This window comes from Enhydra lutris, unplaced genomic scaffold (assembly GCF_002288905.1).
Source record: "Enhydra lutris kenyoni isolate GAN:26980312 unplaced genomic scaffold, ASM228890v2 scaffoldscaffold41, whole genome shotgun sequence".
NCBI classification, from domain to species: domain Eukaryota; kingdom Metazoa; phylum Chordata; class Mammalia; order Carnivora; family Mustelidae; genus Enhydra; species Enhydra lutris.
In genome coordinates, this window is record NW_019154125.1 from 3,340,134 (window position 1) to 3,362,412 (window position 22,279).

Here is a 22,279-nt window from a genome sequence, read left to right on the forward strand (position 1 = left end):
CCCCCCCCCCCCATGATTTGGGATCTCTTCTGATTTGGTTAAAGCATATTTTCCTGGGGTCTTTGTCACCTCTTTAGTATTTTACTTGCTCCTTCATATACTCTTATCTGGACAAAATGACAAGGCGGAAAAATTCACCACAAAAAAAAGAACAAGAGGCAGTACCAAAGGTTAGGGACCTAATCAATATAGACATTGGTAATATGTCAGTTCTAGAGTTCAGAATGACGATTCTCAAGGTTCTAGCCGGGCTCGAAAAAGGCATGGAAGATATTAGAGAAACCCTCTCGGGAGATATAAAAGCCCTTTCTGGAGAAATAAAAGAACTAAAATCTAACCAAGTTGAAATCAAAAAAGCTATTAATAAGGTGCAATCAAAAATGGAGGCTCTCACTGCTAGGATAAATGAGGCAGAAGAAAGAATTAGCGATATAGAGGACCAAATGACAGAGAATAAGGAAGCTGAGCAAAAGAGGGACAAACAGCTACTGGACCACGAGGGGAGAATTCGAGAGATAAGTGACACCATAAGATGAAACAACATTAGAATAATTGGGATTCCAGAAGAAGAAGAAAGAGAGAGGGGAGCAGAAGGTATATTGGAGAGAATTATTGTAGAGAATTTCCCTAATATGGCAAAGGGAACAAGTATCAAAATCCAGAAGGCACAGAGAACCCCCTCAAAATCAATAAGAATAGGTCCACACCCCGTCACCTAATAGTAAAATTTACAAGTCTTAGTGACAAAGAAAAAATCCTGAAAGCAGCCCAGGAAAAGAAGTCTGTAACATACAATGGTAAAAATATTAGATTGGCAGCAGACTTATCCACATTGGCAGGCCAGAAAGAGCTGGCATGATATATTCAGAGCACTAAACGAGAAAAACATGCAGCCAAGAATACTATATCCAGCTAGGCTATCATTGAAAATAGAAGGAGAGATTAAAAGCTTCCAGGACAAACAAAAACTGAAAGAATTTGCAAACACCAAACCAGTTCTACAGGAAATATTGAAAGGGGTCCTCTAAGCAAAGAGACACCCTAAAAGTAGTAGACCAGAAAGGAACAGAGACAATATACAGTAACAGTCACCTTACAGGCAATACAATGGCACTAAATTCATATCTCTCAATAGTTACCCTGAATGTGAATGGGCTAAATGCCCCAATCAAAAGACACAGGGTATCAGAATGGATAAAAAAACAAAACCCATCTATATGTTGCCTACAAGAAATTCATTTTAAACCCGAAGACACCTCCAGATTTAAAGTGAGGGGGTGGAAAACAATTTACCATGCTAATGGACATCACAAGAAAGCAGGAGTGGCAATCCTTATATCAGATCAATTAGATTTTAAGCCAAAGACTATAATAAGAGATGAGGAAGGACACTATATCATACACAAAGGATCTGTCCAACAAGAAGATCTAACAATTTTAAATATCTATGCCCCTAACATGGGAGCAGCCAACTATATAAACCAATTAATAACAAAATCAAAGAAACACATCAACAATAATATAATAATAGTAGGGGACTTTAACACTCCCCTCACTGAAATGGACAGATCATCCAAGCAAAAGATCAACAAGGAAATAAAGGCCTTAAATGACACACTGGACCAGATGGACATCACAGATCTATTCAGAACATTCCATCCCAAAGCAACAGAATACACATTCTTCTCTAGTGCACATGGAATATTCTCCAGAATAGATCACATCCTGGGTCCTAAATCAGGTCTCAACCAGTATCAAAAGATTGGGACCATTCCCTGAATATTTTCAGACCACAATGCTCTGAAGCTAGAACTCAATCACAAGAGGAAAGTTGGAAAGAACCCAAATACATGGAGACTAACAGCATCCTTCTAAAGAATGAATGGGTCAACCAGGAAATTAAAGAAGAATTGAAAAAATTCATGGAAACAAATGATAATGAAAACACAATGGTTCAAAATCTGTGGGACACAACAAAGGCAGTCCTGAGAGGAAAATATATAGCGGTACAAGCCTTTCTCAAGAAACAAGAAAGGTCTCAGGTACACAACCTAACTCTACACCCAAAGGAGCTGGAGAAAGAACAAGAAAGAAACCCTAAACCCAGCAGGAGAAGAGAAATCATAAAGATCAGAGCAGACATCAATGAAATAAAAACCAAAAAAACAATAGAACAAATCAATGAAACTAGGAGCTGGTTCTTTGAAAGAATTAATAACATTGATAAACCCCTGGCCAGACTTATCAAAAAGAAAAGAGAAAGGACCCAAATAAATAAAATCATGAATGAAAGAGGAGAGATCATGACTAACACCAAAGAAATACAGACAATTATAAGAACATACTATGAGCAACTCTACGCCAACAAATTTGACAATCTGGAAGAAATGGATGCATTCCTAGAGACATGTAAACTACCACAGCTGAACCAGGAAGAAATAGAAAGCCTGAACAGACCCATAACCAGTAAGGAGATTGAAACAGTCATCAAAAATCTCCAAACAAACAAAAGCCCAGGGCCAGACGGCTTCCCGGGGGAATTCTACCAAACATTTAAAGAAGAACTAATTCCTATTCTCCTGAGACTGTTCCTAAAAATAGAAAGGGAAGAAAACTTGCAAACTCATTTTATGAGGCCAGCATCACCTCGATCCCAAAGCCAGACAAGGATCCCATCAAAAAAGAGAACTACAGACCAATATCCTTGATGAACACAGATGCGAAAATTCTCACCAAAATACTAGCCAATAGGATTCAACAGTACATTAAAAGGATTATTCACCACGACCAAGTGGGATTTATTCCAGGGCTGCAAGGTTGGTTCAACATCCGCAAATCAATCAATGTGATACAACACATTAATAAAAGAAAGAAGAAGAACCATATGATACTCTCAATAAATGCTGAAAAAGCATTGGACAAAGTACAGCATCCCTTCCTGATCAAAACTCTTCAAAGTGTAGGGATAAAGGGCACATACCTCAATATTATCAAAGCCATCTATGAAAAACCCACCGCAAATATCATTCTCAATGGAGAAAAACTGAGAGCTTTTCCGTTAAGGTAGGAACACTGCAGGGATGTCCATTATCACCACTGCTATTCAACATAGTACTAGAAGTCCTAGCCTCAGCAATCAGACAACAAAAGGATATTAAAGGCATCCAAATCGGCAAAGAAGAAGTCAAACTATCACTCTTCGCAGATGATATGATACTATATGTGGAAAACCCAAAAGACTCCACTCCAAAACTGCTAGAACTTGTACAGGAATTCAGTAAAGTGTCAGGATATAAAATCAATGCACAGAAATCAGTTACATTTCTCTACACCAACAACAAGACAGAAGAAAGAGAAATTAAGGATTCAATCCCATTTACAATTGCACCCAAAACTATAAGATACCTAGGAATAAACCTAACCAAAGAGGCTAAGAATCTATACTCAGAAAACTATAAACTACTCATGAAAGAAATTGAGGAAGACACAAAGAAATGGACAAATGTTCCATGCTCCTGGATTGGAAGAATAAATATCGTGAAAATGTCTATGCTACCTAAAGCAATCTACACATTTAATACAATCCCTATCAAAATACCTTCCATTTTTTTCAAAGAAATGGAACAAATAATCCTAAAATTTATATGGAACCAGAAAAGACCTCGAATAGCCAAAGGAATATTGAAAAAGAAAGCCAAAGTTGGTGGCATCACAATTCCGGACTTCAAGCTCTATTACAAAGCTGTCATCATCAAGACAGCATGGTACTGGCACAAAAACAGACTCATAGATCAATGGAACAGAATAGAGAGCCCAGAAATAGACCCTCAACTCTATGGTCAACTAATCTTCGACAAAGCAGGAAAGAATGTCCAATGGAAAAAAGACAGCCTCTTCAATAAATGGTGTTGGGAAAATTGGACAGCCACAGGCAGAAAAATGAAATTGGACTATTTCCTTACACCACACACAAAAATAGACTCAAAATGGATGAAGGACCTCAATGTGAGAAAGGAATCCATCAAAATCCTTGAGGAGAACACAGGCAGCAACCTCTTCGACCTTCAGCCTCAGCAACATCTTCCTAGGAACATTGCCAAAGGCAAAGGAAGCAAGGACAAAAATGAACTATTGGGATTTCATCAAGATCAAAAGCTTTTGCACAGCAAAGGAAGCAGTTAACAAAACCAAAAGACAACTGACAGAATGGGAGAAGATATTTGCAAATGACATATCAGATAAAGGGCTAGTGTCCAAAATCTATAAAGAACTTAGCAAACTCAACACCCAAAGAACAAATAATCCAATCAAGAAATGGACAGAAGACATGAACAGACATTTCTGCAAAGAAGACATCCAGATGGCCAACAGACACATGAAAAAGTGCTCCACATCACTCGGCATCAGGGAAATACAAATCAAAACCACAATGAGATATCACCTCACACCAGTCAGAATGGCTAAAATTAACAAATCAGGAAACGACAGATGCTGGCGAGGTTGCGGAGAAAGGGGAACCCTCCTACACTGTTGGTGGGAATGCAAGCTGGTGCAACCACTCTGGAAAACAGCATGGAGGTTCCTCAAAATGTTGAAAATAGAACTACCCTATGACCCAGCAATTGCACTACTGGGTATTTACCCTAAAGATACAAACGTAGTGATCCGAAGGGGCACGTGCACCCGAATGTTTATAGCAGCAATGTCTACAATAGCCAATCTATGGAAAGAACCTAGATGTCCATCAACAGATGAATGGATAAAGAAGATGTGGTATATATACCCAATGGAATACTATGCAGCCATCAAAAGAAATGAAATCTTGCCATTTGCGATGACGTGGATGGAACTAGAGGGTATCATGCTTAGCGAAATAAGTCAATCGGAGAAAGACAACTATCATATGATCTCTCTGATAAGAGGAAGTGGAGATGCAACATGGGGGGTTAAGGCGCCAAAGAATAAATGAAACAAGATGGGATCGGGAGGGAGACAAACCATAAATGACTCTTAATCTCACAAAACAAACTGAGGGTTGCTGGGGGGAGGGGGGTTGGGAGAAGGGGGGTGGGGTTATGGACATTGGGGAGGGTATGTGCTATGGTGAGTGCTGTGAAGTGTATAAACCTGGTGATTCACAGACCTGTACCCCTGGGGATAAAAATATATTATATGTTTATAAAAATAAAAAATTAAAATAAAAAAAAAGATTAGGATGTATTACGAATAGAGATGATATTCTCTGATTCCATTTTTCCCCTTTTCCTTTTCAGAGTTAACTCCTATCCTGAATGTGTTCTTAACCTCCATGAATGTTTTCTCACTTTTATGCCATGTATATGTTTTCATAACTAATATGGTAATTGTATATGTTAAAATTTACATAAAAATTTACATGAATGCTACGGTAAGTAGCCTTCCACAACTTTTTCGTTTCACTCAGTGTTGTGTTTTCACACTATATCTCTAGTTCTTTCATTTTCAGGGGTATGTAGTGTTCCACTGTAGGTTTGTAGGCCGATTCCACAATTTTGCATATCCATTCTTCTGTTAATGGACATTTAAGCTGTTTCCAATTTCTTGTTATTACCAACAGTACCACCATAATGTTTCTTATATGTTTACTGTATTAGGCAGAGTTCTCCAGGGAAACAGAGACAATTTTGTGAGTGTGTGTATGTGACACACACAGGCTCTGTTTGGCACTACACACACACACATATATATGAATAATATATATTTGTTATATATATTATATATAATAATACATATTTTTATTTATTGTATTTTTATATTTATTTACACAACAGGATGTATATATACATCTCTCTAATCTATGGGAGGGGAAGAGGAAGAAAGAGAAAGAAATTTATTGTAAGGAATTGGCTCCTGGAATTATGGAAGCTGAGCAGCTCCAAGATTTTCTGTTAGCAAGGTGGAGACCCAGGAGAGCCATTGATTCCATTGAGAATCTCAAGGCCTGGAAACCAGAAGATTTGATTGTGTATGTTCCCATCTGAAACCCTTCAGTCTGCATCTAAATGCAAGAAAAGACTGATACCAAAGCTCGTATAGTTAGGCAAAAAGAGTCCCTCCAATCCCACTCATTGCTTATAGAAAGGTCAGCTTTTTTGTTTTATTCATGCCTTAAATTGATTGGATAAGGGCCACTGACATGAGGAAGAATATTATGTTTTGTTCAATCTACCAGTTTAAATATTAATCTCGTATGAAAACACACTCACAGACACACCCACAATAATGTTTGACTAAATATCTGAGCACCTTGTGGCCCTCTCATGTTGACTCATAAAAGTAACCATCACACTTTCCTTGGTGATTTGGTTCAAACTTCTCTGGTATATACATAAAAATGAAATTGTATGTGCACACTCATCTTTACTAGATATTGTCAAATTGCTCTCTAAAGGGATTTTCTTATTTATATTCCCAGCACTTTTTCACAAGTTTATTTGATAGACTTCCACTTTGTGAAGTGCTGTTTAAATTTTAATTTTCAAGTTTTTATTGGATTGGACATGTGCATTTATACATTTTAATAAGAATTGTCTAAATTCTTGGGAAAGGTGTAGCAATTCACATTCTGATCATCAGTGCATGATAAAACTGCTTCCATGAATCCTTATAAGCAATTGATATTGTCCTTTTTTAAAATTTTTCCTAACCTAGTGAGTAAAAAGTGTTTTCCCATTGTTGCATTATTCTCATGTTCTTATTCTTAGAGAAGGTTATCATTGTTTTGAATTTATTAAACAAACTGATTTTTTTTCTCTTAGGAATGAGCTGTTCATATATAATAGATAAATATTTATCTAATTTCATTTATATAAATACTAATACTCAGAGAATATATACCAAGTTATTAGAAATAGTAAACTACTATAAAAAATGAACTAGAAAAATAAATAGGCTAAATCCAAAAAATGAAGACTGAACCATCCTTGAATTTCCATTTGCTCATGTTACATCAGATTTCAATGCATTGCTGTTTGTTTTGTTCGGGGATAGATATATATATATATATATATATTATATATATATATATGATATATCTATATTATATGTAGATATGAGATATATGAGATATAAAATATATATTCATAAAGATATATAAAATATATATGTGTGTATATATATATATATATATATATATATATGCACATTTCTACAGGTTTTTTTTATTTCCAACTGAAATCCACTGAACCTGGTAGTTCAGTGTTGGCGATATTATAAAGAGATTTTTCTCAAGCATTAAAACTATACATTCATTGGGATTTATTTTCAGTGCAAATAAGAATTCCAAACATCAATTTGAATTAAAATAAATCTGATCTGAATGAAAATAATCTTTCCACAATATTCTGAATTCTATGGTTAATTTATAATATATTTTTCTCCTGAACTGTGTTAACTTTCAGATATAGTTTTGAAGAACTACACAAAGGCATTTTTTTAATGTCTGGATTAGCAAAAAGGATTTATTTATAGTTTTAGGCTAAAAGTGAAAACTACTCTCTGTCATTATTGACTTATACATTTGCAGCTCTAAGTAATTAGCCTTTACATATTGCTTAAATCCCTTTTGATTTAAATATCAAATTAAAAAGAGGATGAATGTGTTGGTATACATAGTTCTTCCATAGTCGATATTGTACAGTGTATCTCACTCTCCCTGATCAGAGATTAAAGCTCATTTCTAGAGGTTAATTATAAATTTTACACTTATAGTTAAAGTGTCAAAATCTGCCTTTTTCAGTATTGAAGAAAACGAGTCTCTTCCCCAAGGGTACATTGGTCAGCTTTGTCACTACAAAGATTGCTTTTCCTTCCACATCCTGTAAAAGTTGAGGAAAAACCAAAAATAGAAGATTAAAAATGAATTATTAAGTTTCTGTATACCTATGTCTCTCATCATTATTTCAAGTTTCCTTTGTTGTAATATAGAAATTTTGATGATAGCCATGGAAGAATATGTGGATTCATAGAGAAAATATTCAAGGAGGTAAAATCAATAAACACATCTAAACCCTTCATTTCCAATTTATGCAATTCTATATACTTATGATAAACTAGCAGGCAACGATGAAATAAGTTTTAGAGAAAGACAATTAATAAATGAAGAATGGAATACATTCAAGAAAACAAAATGTTTCAAGGGTAATACCAAAAATATATTTTTAAAATATCAATGAGTTGAAATATAAACATATTGTGAAAAAGAATGGACTTACCGAGAGATAGACAAAATGGTTGCATTATCTTCAGGCATTTTCAAAGAATCTCTCTTGGGGACTATACCTTTAAAACCTATTAAAAATTATATCTAATCTGTATCAGTGAGTAAGTATTCTAAAGGTAGGAATTTGTTTCTACTTAAGAATGTGTTGATCTTCAGGAAAAAAAAATCATAGAATACCGTATTTCATGGTCTTTTCTGTTCTCAGTGCCTACATTCAAATTTTATTCTTGAAAAATATGCACTTTCTAGGTAAGGTATAAGCTGATATTTTGGCAAGATGAAATTATATTAATTTATGTAATTTATATTAGAGGAATTATGAGTATTTGTTTTCATTTTTAAAGAAAAGTTACTGAAACACATTGGTGTCTCAGTTGGTTGAGCTTGACTTGAGTTGACTCTTGATTTTGGCTCAGGTCATGATATTGGGGTTCTAGGATAGAGCCCCAATGCTGCAAACTTCCAGCCTCAGCAGGGGAGTCTGCTTGTCTCCTTCCTCTGCCCCTCTGTCTGCCTGATCTTTCTCTTTCTCTCAAATGAACAAATAAATCTTAAAAAAAAAAAAGAAAGAAAAATTACTAAATTACATACATAAGTAACTTATTGCTGGATAATTGGCTCTGAAATATTCCAGTAAGAGTTTTGATTGACTGTTGTTGAAATGAATCATTTAAAAATAAACAGAGCCCCTCCTTCCCCCCACCCACAGGCTCAGTCAGTTAAGTGTCTGCCTTCAGCTCAGGTCATGATCTTGGGGTCCTGGATTGAGCACTGCCTGGGGCTTCCTGCTCAGTGGGGAGTCTTCTTCTCCCTCTCCTCTGCCCCTCCCCCAATTATGTTCTCTCTCTTTCTTGCTCACTCTCTCTCAGATAAATAAAATCTTTTAAAAATAAAAAATAAGCAGAATATGTTTGTGAAAAATCTGAAAATATTTTAAGTAGAAATTTAGTTAATGTTAAGAAAAGCATCTGTAACATCTACCTATCAATGTTTAGTTTTTATTAAAATACCAAAATCTTATATTTATTAAAATAGTAGAATCATATTTGGTATGTTTTTTGAAAGGAGCAAGTATTATATGGTTAAGATCTTTAAAACTGTCCCCATAAAAGTGTATCAAAAAGTGAAATATCCTACTAGCTGTAATCATTAACATTTTATGAACTTAAAAATATTTAATTAGCAAAAAAAAGTAAGAAAGAGAATCTGAAGCAGAAGGAGACCTTGAAATGTATTGACTTTGCTCTATAAAAAGACTCACTCTTGGGGCACCTGGGTGGCTCGTCTGCCTTTGCCTCAGGTCATGATCCCAGGGTCCTAGGATCAAGCCCCACATCGGGCTCTCTGCTCAGCAGGAAGCCTGCTTCTCCCTCTCCCACTCCACCTGCTTGTGTTCCCTCTCTCACTGTCAAATAAATAAATAATCTTAAACAAAACGAAAAAAACAAAAAACCCAAAAAAAACCCAACTCACTCTCTTGGTAAATTTCACATTTTCAGGAGTCAAGTCAGAACTTTGTCAAGAACTGGTTCCATGCCAGGGGCTGACATTGAGCATCAGTGGTTTCCCTCTTCTTCTAATCCAGCTCTTTGCTAAGGAACCCTGTTGAGGCTATGTGCTGGGGAGTCTCTGGGAATGCTCTCCACCTCTGCTTCTTTGCTAGGGTCCACCACCCAGGGCTTGAACTCCAGTTGTGTCAAAATGGTTAACATTGCTTCCTACGCTGCGAATGCCCCGGGAGCCCACTAAAGACACAGAATTATTCTGCTTCTGGAGTGTATACAGAAGGGCTGCTGCAGTTGCAGCAAGGAAGTCGGGCTGTCCCTGCTGAGAGCCCAGATGTGTCTGCCATTCATGAAGTTTGAGAGTCCTCAGCGTTCTGTTCCTCACTGCAACCTTTCAGGGTGGACAGAATTCCTTTCTTCACCTTGTGTTCTACTCCCGAACATTGATCACAAAGTAGTTCTTCACTGAATCCCCAGTACCTAAAGTGTGTGTGTGCATGGCAGTCTTTTAAAGTTTGTTTTTCAGAGTTTCATTCCCTATGACCTGGATACAGATTCTTGCATTCTAGTCTATAAAGCAAATCCGAATAGCAAAAATAATGTCTATTCTGACAACCAGGGCCTTAGTAATTTGTGCAATCGTTGCAGCCTTTCTATTGTGTATCTTATTAAGACAGGGTCTTTCTCAATTAATCCGTTGACACAGGCACCTCACCATTCCTCCAGAAGTCTGTATCTATTTCTGGATGCAGAAAGCCCTGATTCATTATGTATACTGAGGCAGTTCCCACAAAAGAGAGTTTGGAAATCAACTTCTATGTGTCATTGTCAATCAGTTGCCAAACTCCTGCTTCACAATAGAAATTATTATGGTGAACCTGAGGATTTGCTATGAAAACATTGTGGGTATTTTTCAATACTAATCCAACATCAAGGAGTATGGGAGGGATTAGGAAACCCACAAAGATGTATGGTAGACACTGTGGGAGAGAACTCCTTATGGGACCTCATTATAACAAATGCCAAAATCAGAGTGTTTGTTCAAACAAGGGTCTTTGGAAAATAAGATGGTTTCTCTATCTGTAGGAAGCATTATATATACTGAATTGAGAATAGAAGTTCTATACTCAGATACTCTCTGGAGATGAGTTAAAATCCCAGCTCTATCATTTACTGGGTAGAAATTCCAGCTTTATTATATACTTATTCTATAAACCTTCAACACATTATTTAGTGTTCACTTCTTATCTGTAAAATAAGGACAGTTTGATTTCCTTCTCTACAGCTTTTTAATGAGGGCTAAATGCCTTAGTTTGGAAAAGATGCTGGGGCAAAAATTGAAAACACAAGTCCTGTTTGTGATCAAGGTCCTACCATTCTGGTTCCAGTTTGTATCGAGCTGAACGACCCCTGAAGTTAGTGATGGGATCTGCCACTGTCACATCTATGTTTTTCCCCCTGAGGGAAAAAATAAAAAGTACATTAATTTCAACAGATAAATGTCCTGTTGAGTTGATTCCTTTTTTACAAATATCTCCAATATGTTCTGACTCCTTTTTCCTTAAACTTTCCCCTTCATCAAATGAACATTTCTTTCTTGCATATTAACATATAGTGAATGTGTTAAGATTTTAGATAATAGGAAAAAAATCACAGTGTCAATCAGAGATTTTTATATTTCAAATATACACCAATTTGATCGTATGCAAACACGATTTAATTTTTGGCAGTAAGTACCGTATTTCTTTATTTTATTATTATTTTTTAATTTAGTTACTTAACATACAATGCTATTTTGGTTTCAGGAATAGAACTCAGTGATTCATTGCCTACATACAATAGTCAGAGCTCATCATAACAAGTGCCCTCTTTAATACCATCCCCATCTAGCCCATCCCCCACCTGCTTCATTCCATCAACCCTCTGTATATTCTCTATCAGTAAGAGTCTCTTATGATTTGGTTCCTTTCCCCCCTTCCCATATATTCATCTGTTTTATTTATTAAATTCTACATATGAGTGAGATCATGGTATGGTATTTGTTTTTCTCTTTTTTCACTTATCATAATACACTCTAGCTCCATCCACATCATTAAAAATGCCAAGATTTCATATTTCATTCTTTTTCATAGGTGAGTAATATTCCATTATATATATATATCTATTATATATATATAATAGATATATATCTCCCAATCTTCATTATTAATTAATCAGTCAAAGGCATTTGAGCTCCTTCTATAGTTTGACTATTGTCAATAGTGCTCCTATAAACATCGAGTACATTAACCTCTTTGAATCTGTATTTTTGTATCATTTGGATAAATACCTAGTAGTGCAATTGCTGGATTGTAGGGTAATTCTATTTTTAACTTTTTGAGGAACCTCCATGCTATTCTCCAGAGTGGCTCCACCAGTGTGCATTCCCACCAACAGCACAAGAGGACTCCCCTTTCTCCACATCCTTGCCAACACCTGTTATATTTTGCATTGGTAATTTTAACCATTCTGACAGGTGTAAAGTGGTACCTCATTGTGGTTTTGATTTGTAGTTCCATGATAAGTGATTTTGAGCATCTTTTCATGTGTCTTTAGCCATCTGGATGTCATCTTTGGAAAAGTGTCTATTTATGTTTTTTGCCCATTTCTTAACTAGATTATTTGTTTGGGGAGGGTTGAGTTTGACAAATTCTTTATAGATTTTGGATACTAACCCTTTATCAGATATATCATTTGCAAATATCTTTCCCCAGTCAATAGGCTGTCTTTTGTTTTGTTGATTGTTTCCTTCTCTGTGCAGAAGCTTTTTTTCTTGATGAACTCCCAATAGTTCATGTTTCCCTTCCTTTCCCTTGCCTCCAGAGACATGTCTAGTAAGAAGTTTTTACAGCTGAGGTCAAAGGGGTTGTTGTTTGTGTTCTCCTCTAGGATTTTGATGGTTAACTGTCTCACATTTAGGTCTTTCATCCATTTTGAATTTATTTTTGTGTATAGTGTCAGAAAATGATCCGGTTTCATTCTTCTGCATGTTGTTGTCCAGTTTCCCCCAAACCATTTGTTGAAGATAATGGAGGATAGTAAGTAGAAAGGCAGGTAGGGGCAAGGGGCCCCTGTCCTAAGAGGAAACTACCCTTAAAAGGAAAAAAGTTTCTACACTCCCCTGGAAGGAACCCTCCACCCTTTCCCATGTGAACAACTATCTGATAGGTAGATGAGTGCATAGACAAAAGGCCGGTTGGGTATCAGGTGCACGGAGTGTTAAATCAGATTAAGACAGCCTGGCAACATTCTTATAAAAAGCCCTACACTTAGAAACACCAACGGCAACCCTCTCAGGTCCCCTCCCTCTTTGGGAGCTTTATACTACCACCCAATAAACTTTCCTTTATTGCCCACCACCCTTCATCAGGTCTACCTCTTCATTCTTCAAAGCGGTGTGACCAAGAACAGTGGGTTCTAAAGGAAAAGAAATCCTGAAACAAAGAGATTGCCTATTTTGCATGGGGTATTCTTTCCTGCTTTGTTGATGATTAGTTGACCTAAGTACCATTAAATTTACACTGAGCATTGAAGTTTTTTTTTTTTTTTTAATATGAGCATTGAAGTTTTAATAAAAACTGAGATTGCCCCCAAAAAACTGGGCAATATTTGAATCTCTGGGAAGGTGTCTTTTAGTTTCTGGTTTAAGTTTGACTCTATCACATTGTAAGGAAGTTGGTTGGCCATAGTAGCATCTCTGTTTATACCTACTTGTTGTTTTTTGAATAATATAATACTAGCATTACCTTCTCAAAAGCCGTAAAGAATTAGGAAGAGAGAAACTTCCAGGTTTCTTTAGGGCACACACATGGATTAGAATTCCAGTTCTTCAAACCATCAACCGTAGCAAAGGTTCACAGTGTATCCATAGCAAAGGCCACAGTGTGGCTATTTTTTATTAACCTGTCTTCCCACATATTTCTCAGACATTCAATTTTATGACTTTAAGCAATTGGATTCTGTGTGTCTCTTCTTAATCTAATAGGTCTAACCAGACTCCACTAGGAGATACTAGTTGTATGTTACTTGTCTGTATGACTAACCCCCTGCATTCTTCTTGACCTGTTACCAATAAAGATGATCTTTTTTTAAAATAATATTCTATTTCACTTATGCAATGGCCCTTTCATAAATTGAGATAGTCAATTATCATTTTAAGCTGCCTGAAAACTTTTATTCTGACATTTGCTGAGTTGTATGCTAGGATATAAAGAAAGAAATATTTTGACCAAAAGCCTCTGTACTTTCAGTTCCAGACCACACGGGAAAATACTTGATTGCATTTCTCACATTAAGGCTAAAACTTTGTTATGTATAAAATCCCTTGATGTTATACCGATTCAAGCCTCTGATTTTGGATAATTGAGAAATTGATAATAACTGGGAATTGAAGATTTCCTGTGAGATTCTTTACTTCTCCTAGAAAAATGAAGTGGGGGAGGCACAAAAATAAAATTCATAGAATTTTGTCTTTTCTACTTCAACAGTTCTACCTCTTGTAGAGGTCTATGATATGATGGAATTGCAAAGTGATGGTTACCACAAAGCAGTGATTTCCACTTCATGTTGTCAGCCATGCCCACCCTCCCATTGACTTAAGTGACATCTCTACCCTCCCAATGACAGAATTTTGCAGTACAAGCATCAGTGATTCTGTTCTGTTTCTTCCATTGATTCTACAGATGACCTTCAGGAGAACCTTTGTACCAACTGAGTCTTAAACAATTTGGTGCCTCTTTCTTTCAAAATGAGGAAGGTAGAACTTCCTTAGAAGCTAAGTAAGGATTAATGAGACCTCAGTAGTAAAGTACTTCAAGCCTCAAAGATAAAAGATCTCCTCTGAGGGCAAATAATTATCTTCCCAAACTAAGCCACCCATCATATGAAAGCCTCCACATTTATCAGTGGATTCAGATCTATCTAAATTAAAAAGGTCATCTGAAGATGAAGGGTTTTCATTTTTTAATTTCTTGATGGTAAAGAAAGAAATGAAAAGTTTAAGTCCTTTAAGTACATAGCCATTTATCTCAGTATAAATTAAATGGTTCCCATTGGAAGTAAATGAAAGAGTAAGATTTTTATCACAACTGTTTTAAAACAGGATGATATTTTTGTCTGGGAAAGTAGCAAAGAGATCTTAAACTCCTTGCCCTTCGTGAAGAAATGTGAAGTTGCTTTCATTTCTATTGGCATTTTACTGAACAGACTCTCTTCATTCTAAACTGGAGGTTACAATTGTTTTGAATTTTAGCTGGAAATAAGATAACAAATATTGCCTAGGGCTTTATGGGATGCCTTTTATCTGTGAATTAGATTAGACAGTCAGAAAGTATTGCAAATCCTTTATTATTTTGTCTTTTAAGCCCTAAAAACCAAAGGCAATGCATCCAGACAAAGTACATTTTAAAAGTTAGCAGTATACCACAAGAGCTACATAGATATATTCTCTTATACTACTCAATTTATATGGGGGAATAAACAGAAATCACCCTATTAAACCCTAATTTTTAAAAATCATAGGTTTTGCTCTCATGGGTTATCATTTTTAGTGCAGGGTGAGTAGGGGAGTAAACTTTAGTGTTACTAGAGGAAAATAAATTTTTTTTTCCTTTTCATTGGAAAAATTCATGTTAATTATTCCTCTGCACCTGCCTAATGGGGCTGAAGTAATTCGATTGTCATATTGTTGTAGATTGTTGCTTTGTGTAATGTATCACCCCTGCTGTTCCATTAAAAAAAATTCTATACTCTTCCATTATTCAGCAAGGCCTAATGATTATTCCAGCATTTGTACATGCTGCACTGTTATTTTAATTTTAATTGACTTCACTTTTTTAATTAAGCACATTGGTTTTAACACTGTTGTTGACATGCTTGGTTTTGTCCTTATCAGCTTTTGCTACCATATACATTCCATACCTATTGACACGATAAATGATAAGAGCAATATATACATTGAAGTTTGCCATCAATTCTAACATTAATTCACATCACATATTATTGGTATATATTGGTGGGCAGAATATTTTAAAGGACCAGTTATTCTGTTTAAAATGTCTTTTAAAATTAAATTATTAAATCTTCACTTTGCAAATTAGAAAAAAAAAAAGATTTGATTGTTTTTGAATGTGTAAAAATCTATCAATGAAAAGGACACATTTTAACCCAATCAGTTAACTATAATCACAAGTAACAAACACTCATGGTGATACAATGTTGTTGTTTATGTTTAGTGAGACATAGCAAATCGCAGTTTGTATACACTTCAAGAGTATCTATTTATGGCAATCTTTTTTTAGAGGATAATTGTTCTATTTTTAAAATAATTTAAAGATTTATTTTTTAAAACTCTTTAAAAATATTGACTTATTATAGATAATGTGTTCTTTTAAGCATAGCATATAACCTGAAAGAAAATAATACCCTTGCAAACCCATTGAAATGTCTCCTTTTTGAATGATATCTCAGTCATTTATCACCACACAAGATCATGAAAAATGGGTCATAGACAAAATGAGTCAAGCTTTGTGTTCTGAGATGTTAGAAATTACTGAACTGAAAGGAAGAACTGAAAAGAGAATAAAATAATGAAAAATTTTAATATGAATTTAAAAAAACCTCTATGATAATGTTTCATGGTTTTCACATTTCTCTGAACACAAATCTGGCACAAATAAGGCTTATAAAACTGTATAAATGGAATAGACCTACCTTATTTTGGAAAGAGTTGACATGAGAACGCTTGTTTCCACTTTGCCATTTTTGTTTTGTTAGTGGACATAAATGAATGAATGAATGGGAGGGTGAATGAATAGGTCACATGGGATTTGCCTGCCATTTGGTCATCTGAGGGACAGAGGACAAAGATTTCAAAGTGGGCCCTTCTGCCCTTGTTCGGTGCAGCTTCCTTGCCGTAGTCTTGACTGTTGATGAGCCCGTGGCCTGGGATTTATGTTCAACCTCTCCTTATGCCTCGGTGTGCCTGACCCAGCTCTATTAGCATAACTTCCATTCCCAGTGACAACATGAATAAAAGATGACTTGTGTGACCTCAAAAAGTGCCAAGATAGTATTGATGTAATGAGCCCAATATCCACTGTTTTATGCATTGCTATACAATAGCAATCTTAATAAAAGGTTAAACAGCATTAGAATATGGGTTTCTTTGATGTCTCTCTGACTCACTGGCTTCACTTTTTCACTCACTGTTGTTTCTTTGAGGACCATCAATAATCAAAATTGTTTTCCCTTTATTCTGGTGAGCTTAAAACAAAATAAGACAAACAAGAAAAATTTTGCTTTCAGAGTCTTCTCCATTTCAGAAAAATATTTTTCTTTTGCTTAGCATTGGTTTCTGCTCAACAGCAACGATTATTATTAATAGACCGGAGAAATTACTGCAGACATTCTGATGTCAACATCCTGTTTTCATCTTCAGAATTCTACACTACCACTTCATCTTCTTGGTTTTCCACACTTTTTTTTTTTATTATGAAAAATCTAATATACAGTCTTATTACTGGAATAGCAGCCTTGTGTTGCATTTTCTTCTTTGCACCTTGATCTATTTAAAGACCTGTTAAATATGGAATTCTTAAATGCAGATACTCTGATTACCTTGCCCTGAAAAACCCCATGAAAAGAATTGCAAATGTGCATAGGAACAGATCAAGGAATTCCCTCTTTCTTGAGCTTCCTGACCAAAAACACCACCAGTCAGTTAAAGTTTTCATCATCCTTCTCTTTAGCTGTGTAAATAGGCAGGAAGTAAAAGGGAGATGAAAACATAGCAGGCACACGTCTAAAGTAATATCACGCCTTGCCAACAACATCCTTTATTATATTTTTCTTTAAAAGCAAAAGCACAACACACTAATATTCACCCTTTTAACAACAAAGAGAAAATGGTGTGCTTTTTATAACTTCTTTTAGATAGCAAATCACAGGTGCTCTTGTAATATTATTCTCTGGTTTCTTGCAAGGTCTTTTACTTAGATGATCTGGAAATATGCAGCTAACACTCTGCATCTTTGGGCCTTATAGGTAGATTAAAAATCATTCAGAAACAAGCAATGGCTAAAATATCCTACCACTTCAAACCTCAGATCTACTACTTGACACCTTAGTTGTGTCATTCCCCATTTTGAAAGGGTGGAGGTAAAGCAACAAAGAGGATACAAATTGTTCAAATATCGACCATGCTGCCTTGATCATCTCATGTCTTATTGGAGCATTGCATATGTAACATAGCAGAAAGTGATCAGATATGACGTGACATGACATTATGCAGGTAGGCGCTACTGTCAAGAACGTGAAATGGCAGTTTGGGTATATCAAGATGTAAAGTTAATTAGACCACATTCAGTCGGGCTTTGTCTTGAAAGAAAACAAACCCCTCTTATATCTAGAGCCTCACTAGGATCCTTGAAAAATGAAAAAATCATGTAGTATTCCTATATCTATTGAAGACTCATGAATATTGATTTATTTAAGAAAATTTTAACAGTACTTCTTCATTTGTCTCTCTTTTAATTTGTTAGTGATTCCAGAAAATGATAGTTAATGCAGTTTCTTGTATGGAGAAAAGTTGTAGGAAAATGGATATTCTCCTAATCACACTTACAGTGGTGTTTGATGTTAGAAATGAGTTAGAAAGAGGGATTTGATAACACATGGTGTGATGTGGATTATTACACTACTTAGAGAGGGATACTTGATGAGGACTAAGTAGATAAGAACACAGCCCTACAAAACTCAACCTTGAGATTGCCAGGAAATTAAAAAAAAAAAAAAAACAAAACTGGCTGCTCAAAAATGGAAGCAGATGTCAGATGCAAGCAGCTGTGGCCTGGGAAATTCAACAAAATTCCAATATTTAAATTGCTTCTCTGGATAAAAATTGCCTGATAGCACAGTTTCAGATGTGATCTGGATTGCCAGTGAACCATCTGCGTAAAATGAGAGTAATCTGCTGACACTGTTGATACAGGTAGGCATCAGCATCATTTGGTTGGAAAAAGAACACGGCTAAGATGTTTTCTGGTGAGCTTGTCAGGAAAGTATGATAACAGTGAAGCTCAGTTTTTAGAATAGTGGGATACACCAGGGTAGAGATTAAAAGTGTGTTTGTCTCACTGTTCAAGGACTATTTGCAAAAACAAAACAAAACAAAACCAACAGCCTTCACTCCGAGTTGAGGCTCAAAATGGAATGTTCTAGTCGGGACTGAGATGGGGTAAGAATATTGGAAAAATCATGCTCTCGGCACTAAGGGGAAGTGATGGTCATTCTGCTAAATCTAACCTTGTGAGAACGATGGAAATGTACAGCGGGTTAACAAGCAAATAGGCAAATTGTGAGCTTTAAAAATTCAGTATCACAGGCAAAGGAGTAATTCCCTAGAGGCTTAGAGAATACACTTTTTCTTCTATTCGGCAATGTGTTGGATAAAATAAACATATGTAGATGTTGAAAGGCTGCTCGCAAATAGGTCAGCTTGTGGCGGAAGTCCTTCATAATTCAAGATATATCAGCTTTAACGGTAGCTGAGAATAAGAGCAAGTAATCAAAAGTGACCCAAACAATGACACCAGAGTTTCCAGATGGTATAGAAAAAAGTCCATGATCTATGATTGCCGGTGCAGTAAATAAATCTAAAACAATAGGCGTGGATGGGGAAGCAGTCACAGCTGACCAAAAGAGCAGTTGTAATGCAACCCACAGAAAGCTTGGTGCCAGAAGTAATTGACATAGTCGTCAAATCAATTTCCTAGGGTGCAGACACTCAAGCACTCGATCTGATTCTGTATGCTGCACGACACTTGGATTATACAGCTGTCTCTAATTCATATAGCCTTAGCTCAATATGAATCCAAAGCAAGGAACTGTCTGGGTGTGAGCAATAATTATCTAGGCTTCCTTTCTGCAGGTTTACTCTTTTCTAGTCATATTGCTCTATTTCAGAATTACATGCATTTCATATTATTTAACATTTATCTAATTTTATTTACTATTTATTTATTTATTATTTATTTAATTTTACCTCCTATATCACCAAACTCAATGGCTTCTCTGAAAGCCATGCTCTTTCCTTCCAGGACACCAGTGGGATAGTTTCTCAGGACAAGAAAGGCCTATACACAGTACGACATTCTTTACGTTGACTGTAGAATCAGCCGCCTGATTGCAAATGTGCAATAATACCCATGTGGAGGGGGATTTTTTTTTTTATTTATTTTTATCTTTCCGTATTTCAATTTAATGCAATTCAAAGATAAGATTAAATAATCTTTTGTTGCAAATAATTTTATTGGCATCCATTCATTTTTCACTCGTCCAGTGTTTATAGAATGTTTACAGCACATCAGATACTTAATTAGACACTGGGGTATCGAGATAAGAGACAAAGACTCTGCCTTCAAAGAACTCACAGCTCAGCGAACTGATGAAACAGGTAAAGAATCATGGGAGAAGAATCACAGAGAAAATATTAAGGGCAGGAGGGAGGCCCAGAAGGGGCCTCTAACACAGCTGTGGTAGAGTGAGATTGGGAGGGAAGTAGAGGAAGGATTTTAAAGATGCCAACATTGCCATTGAAATGTGAAGGAAGAGGAAAATGTTGCCAGGTTGAAAGAGCATTGATGATATTCCAGACAAGCCCAACACCAAAAAGCGCCTGGCATTTTCAGGTAGTCTCATACTCTTCAGGGCAGGAGCTGGATCACTGGGTTTGGCAGCAAAGAGAGTGGGCGGTGTGTTGAAGAAAGACGGGGTAGGTATGAATCAGAAGGCAGAAGTCAAGACTGGGGAGTACCTTAGAGCTTACAGAGCGTTTATCTTTCACTTGATGCCCACAGCAGCTCATGAGAACATGATTGTCCCTATTTGAAAATAAGCAATGATCAAGGTTGAGAGAAGTTTGGTTGTCTACCAAGGTCCCATAGCTGGGAATTAGGCCCAGGCCTGCCTGCTTTGGAAAGACCACATTCCAAACACAGCGTTCATTTTTTGGGTTTTTGGTCAAAGGGTTCCCTTAGCCTCATGTTCAGCTACTTATCACAATCTTCAAACTTTTGGACAACTCATCACCCCAAGAAGGGTGAGATGATGGGGCTGACAGCAGTACTCAAGAGAGTGAAGGAGAAAGAGGAAGCAAAATAGAAATTAGGAGAAGAGGAGGAAAAGGAAAAGAATATATAGTAATTTTACAACTCTCAAGAGACAAAACATGCTGGCTAGTACCCTCTGGGGTATGTGCAAGGAAGGCAATCCCACAGGGGCTATAGAGTCAACAGAATTTCTATTGTTGCAAGAGATCTTTGAGAGGGCAGATTAGAAGATGATAAATTACATCATTAACAAGCTATTTGTTTGCTATTAATTTAACATTCTATCTTTGGAAATAGAGGAGTCTGAAGGGTCAGGAAAAAGAGATAGCAAGTTGATTATGGGTGCAAACTGATTCAGCCATCATCCAGTGCAAAGATGAAACAAAGAATCAGTCCCTGGCAAAAGCATCAGAGGAGCAAGCAGGGAAGACAAAAGATAATGACATGAGTGAAGATTCAGAAAAAATTCTGAGAAGCAAAATGAAGGAAAGGAAAGAAGGAAGGAAGGAAGGAAGAAGGAAGGAAAGATCAAAAGGATCAAAACAGAGGAAAAAGTGTTGCATTGAGAAGAAATTGAAAGTGGAAAAAAGAAGCAACCAAAGAACTAAAACTATATTTTTAAACAAAAAATTTTACATACATCTCTCTATCAAACAATACTGCCAATCGCAGAAAAATTTGGTAAGAAATAATAGTATGAAAGAAAAAATACTTTTATTTCGCTAATCTAAAGAATCATGGTTTGTGTTTTGATATCCTTCCTTTCAGTCATTTTTCTCCACTCTTACATAATTGCAATCATAATGAAGGAAATTTCAGTTTCCTTTTTCTTCTACTGTTTTAAAATAAATAGTTGCAATTCTGTATAATCAATCTTTTTTTTTTTTCCAGTTTGGGGAATGACTGACATACATGACTGTATAAGCTCAAGGAGTATGGCATGATAGTTTGTTTTACATATATCGTGAAATGATTACAATAGGTTCAGCTAACATCCATCTTCTCATATAGCTACAATGAAAAGAAAAGAGAGTAAGAAAGAAAAAATTTTCCTTGTGATGAGAACTCTTAGGATTTACTCTTAACAGTTTTTTTATATATCCTACATCAGTGCTAGCTGGAGTCATCACATAGCACGTTATCCCTAGTGTTTATTGATCTTCTCACTGGAAGTTTGTACCTTTTGACTACCTTCTTTCCACCCCCTGCCCCACCTGCGCATTCCACCTCTGATAACCACAAGTTTGATCTCTTCTTCTTGTGACTTTGGGTTTGTATTTAAGATTCCACATATAAGTGGGATCACACAGTATTTGTCTTTCTCTGTCCGACTTATTTCATTTAGCATAATGCCTTCATGTTCCATC